The following is a 19,648-nucleotide window of genomic DNA, read 5'->3' on the forward strand; positions in this document are numbered from 1 at the left end:
GCATGCCACTGTATCAGCATCTGCCTTCTACGAGTTGTAGAACACAATGACTGGTTCATTGATGAATGGAAGCAAGTGGCATGCAGGTATGAGTCTTGATTCCAAATGCATTAAGCTGACTTTAAGGTTAGAAATACGGTACTATCCTTATAAAGCCAAACTTCCAATGTGCCAGTCTGAAAATGGACAAGGTCATGATGATTGTGATGATTCAGTGATGGTTCGAGACAGCTTCCTTGACAATGTTTGGGATCTTTGCTATTTGAACCAACAAGTATGTGAAACTGCTCAAAAGTCACATTTCTTATCACTTTTCTGCTATCTGGATGAAAATAGAGTGCTCCAAAAAGACAATTTCTCTTCTGAGGAGCATTTTACAGAATTCTCTTTTCTGAAATGGCCACCAAGAACCCAAACTTATTAAATGATTTGGTATATCTTGAAGGAAGAGGTGTGATCCAATCATCCAACATCACAGTGTTCTTAATTTATTCATGGGAAATCCTAGATGTTTGGCACGGCTTACCCCTGAAACATTTCTGCTGACTTTTTGAAAGTAAGCCTCAGCATGTGATAGACATTGTCAGGGTTAACAGAGAAATAACTTATTACTAATCAAGTATCCGTAATACAGTGACACTTCAGCAGACATGTTATGATTACGTGAATACTATGTATAATATTTTAATAATTATAAATGCATTACTTAATAATTTCTTTAAAGTAAAGGAAGAATGGCATTATGTAAAAATAATGGAATAACTCAAAAACATTTTCAAGCATTTAAATAATATCTCATGTAATATTCAATTTGATAAAACATATTTACCTCCATTTGTAAAAAATTGTAAGTATGCACTGTGGTTCCTAGAAGTTGCACCAAAGCATGCCAGATTGTCTCCATATCTTCCAATTCGTACAATAAATCTAATGAATCAAAAAAAAAAAAAAAAAAAAAGTTTTCCTCTTCTCCAAGTTATCTATATGAACAACTTTACCTGAATGTCTGCTTTTCTCAGTTTTTTGCTCATTTGGTCAAAAACTGTTAAATTTGGCATATTAATGGACAGTAATTCTTTCTTTGATAGAACAGTCAAAAATCTCTAAAATACAATTCATATGAATTTGATCATGTTTAGAATAAATTTTAGTTTATAATTAAAATTAAAGAAATACGTCTTAAGTTTGGCTATAGTATTTCAAGCAAGAAATTATCCAACAATGATGAGATACATTTATATGAATTTGAGATAGATTAACTGTATCACTTGTCAAATTGTTGCCACCAAATATTAGCATCCTGTATAATAAAGAAGGATCTACATGAATTTATGCATGTTTCTTGCATTGTGAAAAAACAACCGTAGAGCAATCAAATACTAAATAATGCAGTCCTCCACCCAAACATGTGCATCTGGAAGTCCAAAATTTGAATTTGTTTTATTATCTATTTCATGTTTTACAAAAATTTAATATATTTTTGGTTAACAGACTCAATGATTTCAAACCAAGCAGTGGCAACACCGTACGAGTTTGGTGTTTGGCTGCTTTTAAATATCTTGCGATTTTGCTGTCAAATTGAATTTAATGTGGTAAAACTGAATACTGATATACAGCTGATATAATAAACTGAGAAAAGACTGAAAAAAATTGAAAAATTGCAGAATGTATTCCTAATATATGTCTTTTATACTGTCTCACAGTTAAAGCCCATTCTAAAAACAATTTGCTCAAAGTCCAGAAATGAATTTTCTGGTCTTTTATTAATACTTCAAAAATTTAATGTATTTTATGCATTTTGAAATTATAATATGCATTAATATACTATGAAAAACGAAGTTGATGATACGTATAAACAAGCATCATAGCATGATATTTGAATTATACATTTAACTTAGTTATATATTTAATTATACAAATTAAACTACTGCTTATTATAAAGAAAACTATACAGTCAAAAGTCTTTAATCCGGACTCGTCGGGACTTCGGCGATTCCGGATTATCGATTTTTCCGGATTATAGATCATCAGTTTAAATCTGGTAAGATGGCATGCAGAAATTATAAAATTAAAAATATGAAACCGTAATTTATAAAATAATGAGCAATTATGATCTAAAGGGTATGAAAATTTACCAAAAAAGAAGCCTAATATTTATTTGTTTACTTTATTAAACATTTCTTTCAACGCGTGGATGCGTAAAGCATACCTTACGCATAGCCGAAATTAGAAAATTGCAACCAGAAAACTATTTGATTTGTATTCATGGTATTTATAATGACGAGGAATTTGATTTAAATCATATCAAAGACGGAGTACATCGAAATTAAATACTACATTTAGTAAGGAATTATAAGCCGAATAAAATAAAAACATCTGCTCTGAAGATAACGATAGTGTTGACAAATCAACTTCCAGTTCATTGCGCGCCGGCCGTGATGTCTCCCCCCCCTCCCGCGCACAGCAGCGTGAAATTGATAAACAGATTTCGGAACGGTTAGATAAACAAAGAATGTGCCTTTATCCATTTTTTTTAGCAATTCGTTTTTTGTTTGATGGACATCGAAACATACTTTCGTTTTCTAGATCCTTTGGGAGCTCCAGCATCGGAAATTCTATTTGACATAATCAAAAGTTCAAGCTTACTTTTAGAAAATTGCTCTTACAGTCTTCAAAAAATAATAAGCCGGATCCAATTCGAAGATTAAGGAACAACGCAATCATCAACATTAACTGAAATAGATAATTAGATAATTTTAGCTTATAGCGTCCGTTATACATTAAACGTGCACGCAAAAACGTATTCTGCACTTGCGCAGACGCATATGCGCAGTCGTAAATGTCTTGGGCGCACGAGTAAAACGCCTATGCGCATGCGTCAATGCGGCGCATGCGCAGAAAGATTTTAGCTTTGAGGTCCGGATTATGGGTGTCCGAATTAACGACTTTTGACTGTATTTAAGGAGGCAAAGAGTTGCATGTGGCTGTTCAGTTTACTGGAGGAAATTTTGATGAATTATAAAATTTCTGACCACACCCCAAATTATGACAAAAACTTAACAGTGCTTTGTATTTTCAGTTTGTTTGTTTAATGGTTTTTATGGGGAAGCACAATATTCTTAAAGTGAAGATGCCTTAATGGAAGACCTTTTAAGGGAAACTGTCTCCCACTCACATTACACAAGGAGAAAAGTAAGAAAATGCCCATGTAGCTAGTTAATTTGGGAGCATCGCATTTTCTGAACTGACGAAAATTTTAACAAACTGAAATGAAATTTCAGAAACATTTCCCTTGCAAAATGCGTAAAAGAAAAATTAATCTTATCCCTTAGACACATTTTTTAGTAACTTTGCTACTCAGTCATTTGAGCAGCTTTCTCATTTTATTGGAATGTTTGTATAATTAATCAAACATTTTATTTTGTGTTATATTCATATTTTACATATTTTTCATTTAAAATTTCATATATTTTTCGGTTTTCCCATGAAAAATGAGTTCAAATCAAAATTCCAAATTGTCTCACATGTTGAACTCACAATATGATCTCACAAGCTTTTGAGATTATGTTTTAATACTATTTATAATGTCTTTAAAGCTTTAACTATTCTAATTAATGCTGAAAGCAATGAAAATATTCACACAGATAATATTTGAACTGAAATAGAATGAACTGCCAATGTACAATTACTTTATCCACTTGATTTATGACACATAAATAAATTTGTGTTAACAGTTGAATATTCATCCAGAAAGTTGTATTTGTCAGCAATTTTCAAATGTATTTTATTTTTATTGCACGCAAACATTTGGTCATGAACCTCAGTAGTAATTTCTGCTTAATTAATTTATTGCGTTCATACATGTACTGAATTACAAAAGCCCTAATATAATATATTTAAAAGAAACAGTAGACTACATATATAGTATCTAACACAGAAATATCAAATATGAGATTAAACTACAAAGTCAGAATGTAGCCATTTGCCATGTATGTTATGCTTGCTGTTTCATTTCATTTTAAAATAATAATTTAGAGGTATATGCATCAGTGAAATTTTTTTTTATAATTTATCCTATGAAATTTAATTTAATTAAATAACTGCAAATTAAAATGAAAGTACTGTCTTCCAGGAATAGAATTTGAATTTACTGTTGTCTAATCATTTTTTAAAATAGTATGTTGAAGACAGAAATCTCAAGCTAGCTGAATAAACTAATTACTTTTAAAACTTATTAAGGAAGAGAGTTATTTATAAATCCATGCATTTTAGCTTTCTTTAAGTTAATTTGTCTAGATTCTTTTTAAATCAAAATTATATAGAATAACATGTTTAATTTTTCCTCTTCAAGTAAGAACGCGAGTAAAATGCAAATAGAAGAAAACACAAATAGCCTGCTCTGTAGAGGCTAAAAGTTACCGCTGTTAATTAATATGCAAAATTTGGCAAATAGTTGCCAAATATAAGCCAGTTGAAGACATGCAACTTAAGCAAAAGTTAACACTCAAGTAAGACAGGTAGAGATGCAAGATATTTTCTCAATGGAAAGGTATTATTTACTTGCAACCTGCCTCATTTCCCTTTCTGTGTGTGGGGGGAGGGGGAGAAATTTTTGCTCTGAGTATACTAATTTCCCTTTCGGCTAATCTTCCACTGACTGAAAAGACACCAAATCATTCAAAATATCTCACCAATGTTCAGAAAAAATATGTTTTCTGTAATATGCAGAAACCGGTTTATTTGATTATGACAAAGCATGTCTATGTGCATATATCCCAAAACTAAAGAAACAATTAGAAATAAAATTAATCAGTCCATTTTATAAAAAGAGCCATAAAGAAAAAGGTGTTACTTAGTCTTCGGTGTCTGAAAGAGTATTGCTTGGCAGCATTGTTTTACGCCAAGCAGAGTTTGGCTTTAGTGTAACCCTAAAGTTATTTCGTTTTTGCCTTATTAGTATGTATGATTTTTGACTTGATGTGGGAGCATATGGTTGTTCGCTTTTAACTAAGTTACATAGGTAACTATAAGCACATGCGTGTGCTAGTATTCAATAATGTTGTTTTTGTTAAAATAAATTTGTTATTGTTAATATTACAGTCCACTTACTGAAGTTAAGTTTCATTAAATAAGTTGGAGCAGGAACAGCATCTCATAAATCTAAATCAACTGCCACCAGAATTCTTGGGCCTGGACCACAGAAAACAACAGCAGTATCTTCCACAAGAACAGAACACAGGTATGCTATTCTTCCACCTACTACATAATTGCAATATGTTGGATCAAGACTTGCTTCATGGAAACTTTCTTTTAGAAATGTCTAAAATAAAAGAAATAATAATAATAAATATTTCCACCTTAAATATACAATGAAAGACACAGTATTAATAAACATTAATTCCCTTTTGTATACTAAATTTTTTGATGAAGCAAGTTCTAATCAGATTCAGCAAAGCCACACAAATATTTCCACAAAAATAATTATTATGTTATTATTATTTGCGGGTAAACAGCCTCAAATATTTAAATAAAGCATACAACTAAGAGGTCCATGATGAGTAAACCAGGTGTAATTATGAGTGTATGAGGTTAAATTTACGTATAATAATTTTTATCAGTTTTTATTTATTTACGGTGTCATCAATTACGATTTTAAAATAACTGTGTTTGTCTTATTGAATAAAATTCAGGTACACAAATAAATGATTACGACAATGCATGCAAGGATTATCCAGTCCTCGAGGCTTCCTTTTATTTAGCACTATTTATTTAGCTTAAATTAAACTCATTCATGTTTGCAACATACAGACAGAAGTACATGAGGAAAGCAATGAAAATATTCACACAGATAATATTTGAACTGAAATAGAATGAACTGCCAATGTACAATTACTTTATCCATTTGATTTATGACACATAAATAAATTTGTGTTAACAGTTGAATATTCATCCAGAAAGTTGTATTTGTCAGCAATTTTCAAATGTATTTTATTTTTATTGCACGCAAACATTTGGTCATGAACCTCAGTAGTAATTTCTGCTTAATTAATTTATTGCGTTCATACATGTACTGAATTACAAAAGCCCTAATATAATATATTTAAAAGAAACAGTAGACTACATATATAGTTGCTAATTTGTGATGCAATGAAACTTGTTAATAAATGATACCTAAATAAATTTAAAATAAAAAAAAATTCTCATTGATGATGACTAGAAGATTCAGTCAATTTAACAGTACAATTTTGTTCCTACAATCATAATTCTAGACATGGCAAAAGAAAAACTCTGGCACTTAGGAATTTTTATGATGAATGGCTTTCAAAATAGCTTTGTTTATTTATTTAGATTTATTTGCCAATGTATGCAGTAAAAGACTATACATAGGTGAATGAATCTAATAAGGATGCATTTTCTTATATTTAGTAACAAACAAAATACACAAGTTTGTTTTCAATACCTGACAAAATGTAGGCAAAAGCTATTCCATAGTGATTTAAAAAATTGACTGGACAGCTATAGCTACGAAGCATGGACAGTATAGCAACATTTAAAAAAGTTTTCTGAAGTCAATTAACTTCTGTCCCTTTAAAAGTAATCCTCTTCTACATTCATATGTCATTCTAGCATTAGAATCATGCCTGGAATGCCTATGCCAAAAATTATTTAGCCAAAAATTTCATGCTACACAAGAACGTAAATTTAACCAGTTATGATTTAGAAATTTACACTTCTCCTTTTCATTTCCCTATCAGAATGCAAACTAGTTCGAGAAAACTTGAGGATTACAGATTTTAAGACAAAGCCTGTTTCTGCTTCTCGAGGCCACATTTACTAGATTTCACTATCTCAGTAATTTATTATTATATCTATCTCACTATCTCAGATAAGATCACAATCCAAAGTCTCTGGCTTTGGATTGTGACTGCTGACATTTAAATTGTTATGCTGGTGAGAAGTTTGAGCCAACTTCCCATTAAATGAATTGTGCAATATTTGATTACTGGATTAGTTTTAATTTGAATTTGAATGTGACTTTTAAGATAGCTTGCGACAAGTCATTGTTTGACTTTGTTAAACATGAGATGTGCAGTTCAAGGATCTGATTTAATAAAAAGGTTATATTTTAACCATCAGAAGTCTTTGTCAGTATCTTCAGCCAAGCAATAATTCACTTCAAGTCCATTAGGAGTTTGAATATCAGTTTATGCTGTGAAAGAGCATCAAACTCTATACACTGAAGAGAGATTTTTTTCATTCCTACCTTCAAAAAGTGAATACAGCAAGCTACTGTGTATTGTGTAGGTTGTATTTTATGCAACAAAAAGCAAGGAAAAGGTGGGAGCATGAAACCAATGAAAATGTACCTTTAAGCACACTTCATGAAGATTTTATAGGACCGTTACTATAAACAAACAAGAATTGACCCCTGTAGATGCTTTTATAAAGTTTGTCTAGCTGTATCAGTAAAGCTGACATCAGCCCAAAATTCATCTTTGGAGATCCTTTTAGAATAATTACAAACAGAGATACGGCTTTCACCTCAAAGAACTGCCCAGATGATTACTGTGCAAAAGAAAAAAAACCAGTACATATTCTAAACTACAGGCATTCTGTGAGGAAATGGTCAAGCAGAAAGTATCCATTCAACTTTCATTCTAATTCTAGTCTTAGCCAAATTGTCTACTGAAGATCCAATAAAATGACACAAGTATGTTGCAGATGCCCAATGCATGTTAAACAGCCCTAACTGCAGAAGCACTAAGAGATCAGCATTTGTCAGCAATCTGTCAGCAAAATATATTTTATTAAAGCAAGCAATTCATACAACAGCAGAATATTACAAAGACTACTTTTTAAGGATACATGTGCCCTCCCCCTCTTATATTCTATGGCTTCTGGAGCCAAACCTCATGCAGACATAAGGAAGAAACAGAAATAAGTGATTATCATTTACAAGAAAATTGTTTTTAACAGCTTATTATTTTTTTCAATTCAGTGTGACCATAACATTAGAAATGTAAAATTATAAAGAGACATAGAAAGGTGAATGCATTTCAGATTTATGATGCCATCTAAACCAATAGTAGAAAAAAAATTAATGAAAATATGTCTTATAAAAAATTACTTTTATTCACCCATTAAATATTAAATCTGCTAATGACGTGATGTTTGGTTCAGCAAAGTTTAAAACTGATTATATTTTATTCATTGTTACCTCAATAACTCCTCCAGCAAAAAAAAAAAAAAAAAAAAAAAAAAAAGATCAGTTGAATTAAAATTTTCTTCTAACAGATTAGCACGATCTGCAGCACTGCTTATGATGGTGTTGTCAATTGCCCAACATACCTTAAAAGTTCTTCTACCACTTACAGATTCTTGATACCACTGAATACAAATATCAGTTGATTTTGCAGAGGCAGGTAAACCCAGTATATGTATTGTTATTTAAACTGCAGGTTAAAATATGAAATAAAATTATGTAGAATAATTACTTCAAATTATTATTAAAACTCTATCTTTTCATCTTTATACAGTTTCAAGGAATAAACATAACTTCAGGAATAGACCATCCTTAGATATACGAAATACTAATAAAAAAACAAATATTTTAGAAAATCAAAGTTTCTTACATTCAAATATTATTTTAGCTACAGTAGCTGAGAACAATGGGGTGCCCATTTGTTCCAAACTAACTGCAGCAGATTTATCTTGAATAATGCTGTTGTGAATATTTGTAAACATCTGAATCCTTTCTGATTACACTTTTTGTTTTTCTGCATTCTTGTGGTGTTCTATTCATTTATTGTTTTTAGGCTGATAATTTTGGGGTTTACTTGATTTAATAATTCATTTCCTTTATTCCTTGGCAGCAATTTTTGCTACCCATTTGGGAATAAGAACTTGTCAACTTGGTGCTTTTATGGGAGATCTGCAAAAACACATTTTCAAAGCCAGGGTTCGTACACATTTCTGCACATGGAAATTAAGTACTTTTAAAGACTTTTAAGGACCATTAATGAAAAAAAATTAAGGACCTATGAACAAATGGGAACTGAATAAATTCAATTAAAAATATTATCTATGCCTGAACTTCACTTTTGTAACACCATCCTATAAATAATATATAGATCCGTAAGTAGGATGCATTATTATTAAGCATAGCTTAATTAACATTATAATTAATAAGTGTGAGAATAAAATTAACTTTATGGAATTTATCAAGTAGCATTAAATATTTTACACTTATAATAATTGGACATATTTGAAAGAAGATAAGTGGCATTTTATTTATGTTTTACAAATAGTTAGCTTTATGTTTTTATTATTATTAATGTTTCATTTTGTAACATACTCACTCAGTCTAGAGATTTAATAAATAGTAAACAGATTTTATGTCAAGGGGCATAGGTTAAAATGAAATCATAATCAGCATGATTCATAACAAAAGACTGGTTGTTGTCATTGCCTAGAAAGAGACCTGCTGATCAAAACAAACCTGAGAGGCCTGATGTAGGCACGGTTGGCAGGTTCTGAAAGTTAGCTGGGCTCCGTCTGACGCAGTTACTGTCATAATTTCATGTAGAGTTTCAGGGGTTGCGACTCAGATAATATACTTTAAGGTTCTAATAAGCCAATAAAGCATCAGAGGTGATAAGTTATTTTTCAGTATTTTAAGTGTCACTAGATGCAAAGAATAAGTTTTACATAAGTTTTTACATTTTTGTGTTTTATGTTGTGATCACGGTAAGGGTTAATGAAAGGCAATAACTCGCTTTAATATGCAGAGATAATTTTTAAAGGTAAGCAGTTAGTTATAAGTAATTAAATTAGGTATTAGATAACCTCAGTCATTATGGATTTACATGGTCACTATTAAATTTTATTTATTTTTGAACAATATTTGTTAAAAAAGGCCCTAGTAAAATCACAATCTCATGAAATTTCACAGTTTAAAATACCTATAATTTATGACATTGATTCTAAAACAATATTAGGATAATTACACATTAAAAGCTACAAAACCATTTATATTTTGTAGCAACAACACTCAACAAAATAGTTATGCATCTTTTTAATTTGAAGCCTTCCCAGACATTTTGAGTAATTTATATCGATTTCCTTCTCTTGAACCATCTTTACTAACAATTATAAATTTGTCTCAATATGCGAAAGAATGTCCTCACTAGTTTCTGCGTGTTTTATCTCCTAACCTGTCAACCTCTCCACAATGTACTTATGAGGGTTTATTTGATCTGGTAAAAGTTAAATAGCCCCCAAACCCCTGACAGTTGTGAAGCAAATTATTGCTGTGTCTGAAAGTAACTACAAAGTCAGACAAAGGTTTAAATAAGCTTCTTATTTAAAAAGAACTTAGACATAGAGGCATGTTCTTATGCTAACAAAATCAACTGCAGCTCGTGGTAATGTAATTAAACAAGAAGAGTCAAATTCAAACTAAAAATATCAACTAGCGGTCAAAGACTATGCAACTTAATTTCATTTAACTCACTCTATCGTTGTAACAAACTCAAATGTCGGCAACGGTAATGCAAAGACAAATAATTACAAATTATGAGAGCTGGCAGGAACTAATGCAGGGAGCAAGTGGAGGTCAGAAACACTCTTGTCTTACATTCCAAAAACCTCAGTTTAAAAACTGTCTAAGTGATTTGCATTCTGGTAAGGAAATAGAAATGGGAAATTAGAGTAAAGGCTGAAATTGTAAACAACTGGGTAAGTTACATAATAATAACTGTACATATCTTTGAAGAATAATTTTCTTTCTCTTTATGTATTCAGTTTATTTCTTCTCCATTTCCTTTTCATTTTAGAATTTTTAGATTTAATTAAAGATTTCTGTTATTCTAAATAAAATAAATACATTTAGAATGTATAGAAAAAGCAGCTAATTTTATTTCTTTAGTAATATGAACATTCAGAAGAAATATGAAATATAGATGATAAGGTTCGGTTACAGAGCTGATGTGGCATAATTTTCAGAATTTATTGACACACCGAGCAACAAAATCTAGAAATGGCAAAACTTTTAGCATTTAGAACAGGCACTGGAAGCAGTATTTAAGATCCACAGAAACTACATCAGGTGAGAAAATGCTTAGTGCCAGCCGTGTATATGATGCATTAAGACATATTAGATGAATCTTTTAAATTGTCAGTTTTCAATTTCTTTATTAGTAAAAAACATTTTCTATAATGCCTGTCCATATGATAAGATTAGAAGCATTTCTGATATTCTCCATGCTCATGTCTAATGAGAAGTAGAGAAAATAAAGGAAGATAAAAATGTTAAGAAGATTCTAGTATCAGAAGTAAAACTTTCAACTATAAAACCAATGTTTTCACTTTTCTTCCAGACGTTCTCCATAAAGTAAGAAACTGCGTGTTAATACCATCGAGACATTTTTCATTTTGTCACATTTTTTTGGAATCTTCTGTAATCGTGGGTCTATCAATCTTGCCTTCATATCTTTCTAAACTTTCCAAGCTGCAATGTCTAAAATCCTAAAGCAAAATTACCCCTACCAATTCTGTAACAGCATGACTAATAAAATCATTAATAATTAAAAAATTAAATAATTCACTAATCAATGCTTAAAATAATTATCGTATTTGACGGCATGTAAGACACACTTTTTTTCCTAAATTTGGTCTCAAAAAAGTTACCTGCATCTTATCCATGAAGGACACTTTCAATACTGAATGCTATTTTTAGCCCGGATAAAGATCTAGACACACATAACTTTTTCTACATCTACATGTGTGTGGCCTTCTAAATAAGGGTGCGTCTTATATGCCAGTGTGTCTTACATGCCGTCAAATACGGTAAATAGTGCAAGTTAAAATTTAATAAAATACGAAGAGATAAATTAAAATTTAATATGATTTTTAATATAATTTTATTAGTAAAAATAAAATTTTCAAGATGTAATTTCTACTGAAATTTTGCTCAGGTACATAAAAGAAGTGTAGGGCTCCGGGTAGAATTATGATTTAACTGCAAAACTAAAAAGTACCGGAGCTGGGCTCCTGTGGGCTTGGTTGCAAATTAAGCTCTGGAGAAAACTGATGCATATTCTGAGAATTCTGAATACTCTGAGACAATTACATGGGAAAAACTCGATAAATACCATAAAAAATTTTAAAATAGATTTTTAATTAATTACATAGCTATTTTGCTTTTGCTAAGAAATGTTTCAGAAAAGGTGCTTTACAGCATTATACCTTGTTTATTTTTCACATTCAAAAATATTGCATAATAAGTGGCCAAAATGGAACTTTATAATATGACAGCGAAAAATACAAATGCTTTATTTTAATGTTATTTCTTAAATACAATTCCAAAATATTACCATTATTTAAATGAAATTTATCAATGTTACAATGTTCTGAAAAATATCATTGAAAAATTCCCAGATCTCGGAAATAAAAATTTTCTATAGAAACTGATCTTAAAATCGCCAAAATGTTGATAAATCGGCAAATTTAGAACCATTTAATAAAAAAATTCACATCCCCAAAAAGTGAAAAGTTCTTTAAGAACTCTTCATTATAAAAAATGAAATAATTTCGAAATGCTTATGTTTCACTTCGTGCTCAGAAACTTGAGTATCCCACTATTTATATTAGAAATAGGAACAAATTATAACCCATGAACCCATTCAAAAGATAACCAAAAGATTATCAGCTCCAAAAATATTCCTCCAAAATATTAATTCACACTCAAAATGGCAGTCATAAAAACAGACAGAAATTTCAGATTAAATTTCAGGACCTTCTCTCGATTTTGGTCGAAATTAAGGACTTTTAAGGACCAAAAATCGATTCAAAAAAACTTAAGGACTTTTAAGGACCATACGAACCCTGAAAGCCAATTCTTTAAGATATTTCAGAGCCCATGTCCACTGTACATAAACACAGATCAGAAAGCCTGAAAGTTCAGTCATGAATCAGCTATGATATTTAGCAGTTAGCTGAATTTTAAGTTAGGGTCCACCCTGACAGGTATTTGATAAACTTCACAATATATTTTGCATACTAAGAAGGAATACTTAATATCTGCATTTCTTTGAGTAATTTCTAGCTACTGTGTTGTGTGTGCTACTTATTGTGCTTCATAATAAATAATAAATTATTCATTTCTTTCAGCTTATCTGCACTTAGTATTTAAAGAAACATCAATAATCTATAATTCACAAATCAATTATTTCAAATAACCCATGGGCATATTCAGGGGCCATACACAAAGCGAAGAACGAAATGTCTGCATTCGGATCAGACTAACAATAAAATATCAGTTTTTCTGATGTTAAGAGATTTAGTGACCAGCATTTCTATGCAGATTATTACAAAAAATAATGATCAATATTATTATTTCCTAAATGTAGATCTTAGTCGTATAATTGTATAGAATTCATGCTCATTTATATTGGCAGGCTTCAGTATTGGCATATAGCCAATTTGTAATATTATTTGCAAGTGTTAAAAATGAAAAATACTTTAAATTAGTTTTTAACGATTATCAGGTTGTAATTGTAAAGAAATAAAACTTCTTAAAAAAATGGCTTATTAAGAATTAATCAAGTTCAAGTCAAAAAGAGGATCTGATGACATCATGATTATTCATTATCGGAGTTAACCCTTTGTGGTACGGTGTGCCTGGTCTGGGCACATCTAAAAATTTCCTTCTGTAGGCACAGAAAAATTGAATGAAAAATGATTTATAGATTACTCTGAACCTTCTTTATTTAAACTAGATGGCAGAAAACTAAATGAAAAAGGATTTATAGATTAATCTGAACCTTCTTTATTTAAACTAGATGGCAGCCCAACACAAATCAGTCCATATATTTTAGCAATGTTTAGTTTTTAAAACCCCTCATTTTTCAAAAACATCTGGTTGATCTTTGGATTATGGTAACTTAACGACTTTTTGGCGAAAATTTGGCGACCAACCCTGCTACAGCAACCTGCTAGTCATTTTTTTTTTTGGACGCCATTTTGTTTTCTCGAAGTAAAAGCACTTTCCCCCCCTCTCAACATTTGTTCCAACAATCTGCTAGCCGAATTACGCATATGATCGAACTTTTATGGAACAAAAGTGCTTAATCATGACGAAAATTAGGTGCGAAATTGGGAAAAAGTGCAGAATCGCCCACTGCTTGCAGCGTTTTTAATATTTGCACATACACGATATCCATGTACACGTCGACCTATTTTCACTTAAAAAAACATCCCAGAATTGCACAAAAATGGCATTGCACACACTCTTGACTTTATCCATGTACATTGCTAAAGCCCTAGCTAGTAACCTTTATCGCCTTACCAAAATGTCGCCAAAATACCTGTTACCATATTCCAAAGATTAGTCTTTCCTTCGAAAATGAAAAACCCTCCCATTTTTCAACCAAAGTTTTATCAAGCATTATCATTTATATTTCCTGTAGTAATAATGCTGACTTACTGTGTCCGATTGCATTAAGGCATAGGATTTTAAAATTAATGCCTCAATGAGTTGTAAATACGAATTAAATTCTTTAAAAAATTTTAAAGAATTTAATTCGTAAAATTTTATTGTTTATATGAGAAAATATAAAGAGATGGAAAAAATTGTATGCAAGGAATAAAAACTGAAAGTCTCTGCTAAGTATTCATTCGATAGTAAGCTATTATGAAAATACCTGCATCAGTTTATAGTTTTATCATTAAAAAAAAATTTGGCAAGCCACGTATTAAAGTCTCCAAATTAGATTAATTTAATTAAATATCTGCATTTGATTTTCACTTTTAATTACCGATCGTTGCAATACTTTCACGTGAATCCGCAAGTTATTGCTCAAACATGTCGCCAAGCTGAGGCAGCGATATTTAACACAAATGATTATTAAATTTCATAAACTCTTACGTAAAAAATAAAATGATTTACACAAAATAAAGGAAGCACTTCCACAGAGAACCCGGTAAATGTAAACATCGCCAACTTTGGCGATAATAGTTTAAATCTGGTAACCCAGCAGATTTATCCTATTCACTTGTTTGAAGTTTGCAACCATTCCTCTTACGTTCATTTTGTTGAATTATCACTGTCGTTATTCGCATTTGCAGATTTTCGTAGATAGATGCCGGTTCTCGGTTCGGGATGAAAGGAAGAAAATACGGTGGTGAATGCTAATTTGTAACATGGCTGTTTACATTGTGTTCTTAATTATTAACAGCTCTAAGAACTATGAGGTTTCCAACCTCTAAAATAATTTGTTTCCGTAGGCCGCAAAAATGTGCATGTGCATTTTAAATAACCAAGTAATGCTTTTATTTTTATTATTGTTTATTGTCATCTAAAATTATGAGAATAAATCAATTTTTATAGTGTAAAATTTTAACAAGGTAATATATTGTTAATGCTTTTCTAACAATAACCTTTCAGAGGATGGCAGGTGTGACATAAATAGATGATTAAATTGAAATAAAAAATATTATTGATTATCTAAGATGACAGAATAGTTTGATGTATCACCATAGTCATCAGAATTAGCAAACCACTGCTGGTGAAAGGAATATATTGTTTTCTGTGTTAAATGGAATTTAAGACAAATTTTTTTTCGTTTATCACGTTTAACCGGTTAATTTCAGTATATTAATACTAATTGATATTTATTAAATGAATTTTTATTTCCGTTATAAATGCTTATATATTGTCTTATGCTTAATATATTCTTTTCTCTGCTAACTTGAATTTAATACAAATTTATTATCGTATATCACGTTTAACCGGTTAGTTTTACATCTACATGCTTATTATCTGTGAATTTTTACTACCATATGCTTAATATATTGTTTTGTCTGCTAACTTGAATTTACATGCAGTAAAAATCACGTTTACAGAATATAACGTTTACGGCTCGGCTCATCGTCGCTAAACCGCTAGCTTGGCGAGTAAAAGTGCAACGGCGCCAACGGGTTCTCTGCGGATGAAAACCAAAAATAAATATTTCTAAAAAAGCATTTCATAACGAAAAAAAAAAAAAAAAATACAATTTTGCAGGTTAAAGGAATTTTAGAAATGCGAGAAATATTCATATTTGAAACTTAATTGCAAGTCACTATGAAGTTTTTAATGTACAAAATAACTTTCAAGTATAGTTTTAACTTATGCTGTTTTTCAAGATAAACATAGCGGAATCGAAATAAATATTAAAAGAATAAAACAAGTATTTAGTGATGATAAGAAAAATGATAGTAAATAAAGGTTCAACTGTTCAACTGAAATCTGGTTTAATTATATTCTTTTAATCATGCAGAAATTCTAGACAGTAGGGTAAAAAATAATTAAACTTACTTGTCTTATGAACAACTTACTCGGAGTGGCTCTAATCAATTTTCGTATTTAAACCGCTCAAAGCATATGTAAACAAAACATCACTGTTGCCATAATAATTTTACATTATCATGAACATATTAAATTATTAGTCCAAAGAGGCTTTGTCCCTAAAGGACGATTGTTTTCGTTTTGCAATTTTGCGTTGAATGAATATAAATGTCCGTTTCACTTTTCAAAATGTTGCCACCAAATATTAGAGTATATATTATATTTGAAGAAATTAAAACATGAAAAATTCGAGTGGCTCCTAAACACTATACCATCTGGGGGAAAAATCTTTTTATTATAAATTAATTTTAATATAAAAGTTATTTTAACATATGTGCATTTAAGAAAAAAGAGCAGTGAAAATTTCCCAAAATCGCAAGCAGATAAATTTTGGCAGCATAGTTTTGTCAAAAATTGCGCGATTTGGCAACACTGCGTTGCAACTTGATTCGCTGTTTGTAGCTGCGCCAAAGAACTAACTTTTAAAATCGTGTATTTAACAGCTTTTGACACTAACATATTTTCTGAAGCAGGGCAGAATTCGAAAGGTAAATCCTCTTGAAAAACCAACAAAGATGTCTTGTAGAATATAATACAGTATTATCAATTAATTACATAACTGCTTTTCTCTTACTTAAAGCAGAACTTTATTAATCTTGTGAGATATTTAGTCCAAGGCAGTTTAATTATAATATTGTTTTTGAAACTTTTAATATTAGGTATATTTATATTGTAATAGATGAGTAAGAATTAAGGATACAGTGGATATTTAGCTGAGGTATGCTAATCAGCCTAAATGCTACTATTTATCCTGTGATCCGTTCCATTTTATTTCTCGCTTCCTGTTAAATAGTCTTAAAATTTGTTTTAATTAAAAATAAATAAAAGTTGATTGATAGAAGCTTTCCATAATGTGAAACAACCTTTCCATGAATACGTTTCTCCCCATAATGTTATGCAACTGCAACTTTAAAATATTAGATTATGTTAATTAAAATTTGGGTAAAATCCTAGGAGAGCCCTTGGCGACAAACTGGGAAAGTGCAGAATCTCTGCGTGTTTCTCAAAATTGCCAACTTGAAAATGGCAAGTAAAAAAATTGCACAAACTTGGTATCCATGTACACATCGACCTATTTTCACTTAAAAAAACATCCCAATATTGCACAAACTTGGCACTGCACACTCTCTTGACTTTGTCCATGTACACATCGATATGCGCCATAGACTTTGATAAAATTATGGTGCTAAAATTTAAAAGTGAAATTAAAATCAAAGATACATTGAACAGAACAATCAAAACAGAAATGTTCATAAATATATTAATATTGAATGATAAAACAGACATTTAAAATATTCATATAATAAACATATACAATTATTGCAATTAATATAAATATATGCATTTAAAAATGATCTAACTTGCACCATATTTGCAATTTTTGCTGTTGCAATGTTATTAATGTGGACTCTAAAAATTTTATTTAAAGTCCACATTTGATAACATATATTATACAATATGCGCCATATAAATCGCATATTGTATAATATATGTTATCAAATGTGGACTTTAAATAAAATTTTTAGAGTCCACATTAATAACATTGCAACAGCAAAAATTGCAAATATGGTGCAAGTTAGATCATTTTTAAATGCATATATTTATATTAATTGCACTAATTGTATATGTTTATTATATGAATATTTTAAATGTCTGTTTTATCATTCAATATTAATATATTTATGAACATTTCTGTTTTGATTGTTCTGTTAAATGTATCTTTGATTTTAATTTCACTTTTAAATTTTAGCACCATAATTTTATCAAAGTCTTCTGAAATTTAGTCACAATTTCACTCAATCAAATCTAACAGTGTAGTTCACAGATGCAGCATAAAAACTATGTCAAATAACAGTCACTAAGGTGTATGGATTAGGTTTTTCATGCCATCTGTTTTGTTTATTTCATGCTTATGACTGCATAAGAAGACTTACATGAAACAAATGTGTCACAAGCAGTGACACTGAGATGTTGTTTCACATAAAACTGAGAAGTACAGCACTAATTAGCACTGTAATTGTTAAAGAAAGTATCCTAGCTTTTAAAAAGCTTTGTTGCATGTAATGTGAACTTAATTACTTTATCATTTCAAGAATAAGAAGGGTTTGTGTGTTTATTTAATTCATAATGCAAAGCATGCAAGGGGTGGCTGAAAAAGGCATGCTTTCGTGAATAATTTCTAGGGCAATTAGGCTCATATTTACATCACTTAAGGAAAACCATGAAAATGTCACAAAATTCACAAAACACATGCGAAAAAAAATAACCTGCACAGCCAGCTCATTTTTCAGGATTTGAGCCGAGATTTAACTACCACTATTCAGCCCTCTGAATTACTCGTAAGACTAAATATGTAATATGTAATATCATGTAATAAAAAGTTAACTGTGTGTTGTGTGGCAGGATTGCTTTCTCAAGTATCAAGGAAGGAAATACTATTCTTTTCTAAATCTATTCTTTTTTTTTTTAAGTGTTTGGTCACAGTATTATTCATTACATGTACTTTCCATAATTCATATAGAATACTAATATTTCTACTACAAGTGTCTTTTTTTTTTTTTTTTTAAGTGTTTTGCTTGTTGATATTCTCAAAATTGTATCTGATAATTAGTATAGTAACAGGTATAAATACAATAGACGTATATAATCAATCAGGAGTGGCCACAACTGCATATTTACATTATTCTAAAATAGGTGAAGTAGGTTTCAGGCAACAAGAAATGTGGATTCCAAACAATCATTCAGTGACAATGTTAGTTCAATAAGAGCTATGTGCCTGTAATAAATTACTGAATGCATGACTTTTAATACATCCATTTTACATAAACAGTTTTTCAGTATTATTTTTTTTTAATTTACTAGCGGTACAACTCTAATATATGCCCTAATTTCACCAAATGTGGCGATATGTGTTCTACGCTAGTTTTTGGCGCGATTGCGTGTTCTATGGCAACCCTGTTGACGTTGAAAAATCTTTCGCTGGAGCTCGTTGATTCGCCTCTGTGTCTGAGAAGATGGGAGGGAAACATAAAATGGTAGTTGTTGAATTGGAAGTTCGGCAAAAAGAAATATAATTGTGGCTATCCTGTTCAGGGGTAGTGGGTATTTCGAAGTGTGGAAAGAGGGTCTGGGAGGTTATTTTTAATGGCAGTGCATGATAGAAGTAGGGATTTGTGATTTTATTTATTTGTGAACCATAGT

The 19,648-nt window shown here is 30.5% G+C and overlaps 1 protein-coding gene and 2 long non-coding RNA genes across 12 annotated transcripts in view; 2 read left to right on the forward strand and 1 right to left on the reverse strand.

The window, feature by feature from the left end:
• Window positions 1–5,239, forward strand: part of LOC118203200 (uncharacterized) — a 74,771-nt gene extending 69,532 nt beyond the window's left edge. The window contains exon 3 of the long non-coding RNA XR_015043368.1: window positions 5,101–5,239. This is a non-coding gene — a long non-coding RNA (uncharacterized LOC118203200). The remainder of the gene's footprint in view (window positions 1–5,100) is intronic.
• Window positions 1–16,566, reverse strand: part of LOC146994911 (uncharacterized) — a 41,569-nt gene extending 25,003 nt beyond the window's left edge. For 4 of the 9 annotated variants that reach the window (XR_015043356.1, XR_015043357.1, XR_015043355.1 and 1 more), the window contains exons 1-2: window positions 16,358–16,566; window positions 5,110–5,320 (exon numbers count right to left, since the gene is read on the reverse strand). This is a non-coding gene — a long non-coding RNA (uncharacterized LOC146994911). Of the gene's footprint in view, window positions 1–829; window positions 928–5,109; window positions 5,321–16,357 lie in introns of those variants that run through there. The other 5 variants (XR_015043352.1, XR_015043350.1, XR_015043351.1 and 2 more) reach the window with 3 other exon arrangements.
• Window positions 16,567–16,815: 249 nt separating this feature from the next.
• Window positions 16,816–19,648, forward strand: part of LOC146994912 (inositol polyphosphate-5-phosphatase A-like) — a 222,044-nt gene continuing 219,211 nt past the window's right edge. Inside the window, exon 1 of one of the 2 annotated variants that reach the window (XM_085824735.1) lies at window positions 16,816–16,935. The gene's annotated coding sequence lies outside the window, so the exon portion shown is untranslated. The remainder of the gene's footprint in view (window positions 16,936–19,648) is intronic. The other variant, XM_085824731.1, reaches the window with a different exon arrangement.

Source organism: Stegodyphus dumicola, chromosome 10 (assembly GCF_044657685.1).
Source record: "Stegodyphus dumicola isolate Sdum_Otavi_A_Nest chromosome 10, ASM4465768v1".
NCBI lineage: Eukaryota > Metazoa > Arthropoda > Arachnida > Araneae > Eresidae > Stegodyphus > Stegodyphus dumicola.